The sequence below is a fragment of the Lactuca serriola genome, chromosome 8, assembly GCF_051521515.1.
Source record: "Lactuca serriola cultivar US96UC23 chromosome 8, Lser_US96UC23_V15, whole genome shotgun sequence".
NCBI lineage: Eukaryota > Viridiplantae > Streptophyta > Magnoliopsida > Asterales > Asteraceae > Lactuca > Lactuca serriola.
Window position 1 is genome coordinate 125,301,821 of NC_136415.1, and position 2,408 is coordinate 125,304,228.

At 35.1% G+C, this 2,408-nt stretch overlaps 1 pseudogene; it reads right to left on the reverse strand.

Moving 5' to 3' along the window:
• Window positions 1-1,828: 1,828 nt before the first annotated feature.
• Window positions 1,829-2,203, reverse strand: LOC145067374 (cellulose synthase A catalytic subunit 7 [UDP-forming] pseudogene; annotated as a pseudogene).
• Between the last annotated feature and the right edge of the window lie 205 nt (window positions 2,204-2,408).

Genomic DNA, 2,408 nt, shown 5'->3' on the forward strand with positions numbered 1-2,408 from the left:
ACTCACGCTACAACTCAAGAGTTTTCTAATTTATGTATATTTATTAGTTACAACTCAAGAGTTTTTTAACTTATGATTATTAATTAGTAATCACAAATAATTTTTTATTTTTCTTTCTTTTATAAGTTGTAAAGTTTTGCTCTCTAAAAACATTAATGTATTTGAAGAGATTTGTGATTTAAATATGAAGAGTTAATATAAATATTATAATAGATGTTTTAGTGTTTTTATGTTATTAAAAATTATAGTGTTTATTTTTCATATTTTTTATTATTCGTTATATATATATATATATTTTTTAATACAAATGTTATAATAAATGTTTATCTATTTTTATGTTACTAAAAGTTGCAGTTCATATTGTTGTTCATACGTTTTGTTACCCGTTATATTATCATTCATTTGATATATAATTTACACAATTTTAAACGGTTTATAAAATTATCAAATAATTGTATATATCACAACGACTTAAAAATAAAACTATAATGTGTAATAAAACTAATATGTTAATTATATGTTTGCTTTACTACTAACATTTTATTTCAAAGTAGAAATATTAAATAATAATTTGGTAAAAGTTATTATTTTAACTATATAATTTTATTCCCGCGCAACGCGCGGGAATTCGCCTAGTAATATATAATATTAATGAGGTGTTCTCATTGCATGACACTTGTCAATATGAAATTAAACCTATTCTTTTATTAAAATAGAGAGAGGAGATGAGTATACGGCTACCTATACGACCATATCTACTTTTATAGCTTTGAAATTAAAGGATAATATTTGTAGACGACGACAGCTCATTCGACCATCCGTTAATTTTAGTTTAAACGTGTTTGCTGCAAATTTAATGGAACATGTGTTTGGATATTTAATGCATGCTGTAAGCACGTTAAACCTTAGAGACGTATTTATTCTTCTATAAGCAAAGTAATATTTTATTAGATATATAATGTAAAAGAATAATAATAATCAATGATGTATCTAAATATATATTCATAAATACAAAATAAAAGACCTTTTTTGGAATAATTGATTATCTTATCTCACATTGTTTGTGAGTTTATATTAGTTTAAATTATCGAAAAAATAGTTATAAAAGATGTATCGGTAATGAGAAAACATAAATATGTTATAAACATAGGGAAAATGACACACACGCTCTATAAAGTTTTTAGGATTGACCATTTTAGTCATTTAAGTTTTTTCGTGGATTTATGAGGGAACCAAGTTGTGGGCAACCTGTCTTTTTAGTCCCCTTTACTTGTTTTAGCCGGTTTAAGGGACATATAGACAAAACTTGGGGCCCACCTCTCTCTCCCTCTCTCACACACACACGTACACAACAAACGATCCTTATACCCTTAAATCCCCAAATCCATTATGCATCTCATTATAACACATACATTATGAATCACATCCTCTATTCTTCTTAAAATCGATCGACAATCTCCATATTTTCTTCACAGTCAATCGACACCCACCTGATGTCTCCATCTGAATCAATTATAGGTCTCTCTCCCCTTTCATCTTCTTTGTTCTGAATACAGACATCAGGTCGGCTTTCATCTTCTTTGTTCTGAGTACAGACATCGGGTCCTTTAGTTTTCAACACAAACGGGTCAATCCTGACCCAAAGCAACGAGAAGATCGAAGCAAGAAGTATATACCATATAAGCACAATAGTCGGGGTCCTATTCTGCTTTCCCATAAGACCTTTAAGAAACGGATAAAGATGAACAATCACCCAAAACGCAAAGAACAACTTCCCAAATAGTGGGCCCCACGATTGGTACCCGATCACCCAAAATTGCTCGTTCCTCTACCACTCCTCAATGCTGACACCGCTCCACCGTAGCTCGAGGATTCCGGTGGTGAAAATGGAGAGAAAAAGAGAAATGAAGAAGAGACTTGCTAAGGTGCTAATCTCCGGCATGACGAACTTTCCGGTGAGGAGGAAGATGGCAGGGAGGGTGCAGTATGCGAGGAGGGGGAGGGAGGTGAAGGGGTAGACGGTGGTGTTGACATAGGATAACCGCTCGAGCCATTTTAGGTTACCGCCTTTGTAGCCATGCCAAACGGGGTTGTGTCGACTGAAAAAGATCTCGACTAAGCCTAGGGCCCACCGGAGGACTTGGTTTAGACGATCCGAGAGATTGATTGGAGTTGATCCTTTGAAAGCGGGTCGTTTTGGCATACATTATATCGACCTCCATCCACGGCAACAACAGTGATAATGGGTGGGTGTGGGTTGTGTTGGCACTTGGCAGCCCAAGAGAACACGATGGTGGGTGCTGGTGGCGACTCTTGGTGGTTCCCAGTGGGAGTGGGTGGTCGAGGGTGACAATCCTTGACCGCTCTTGTTCCCCCTTCGTTCCTTCGCAGTAATTCAGTGGGAGGGA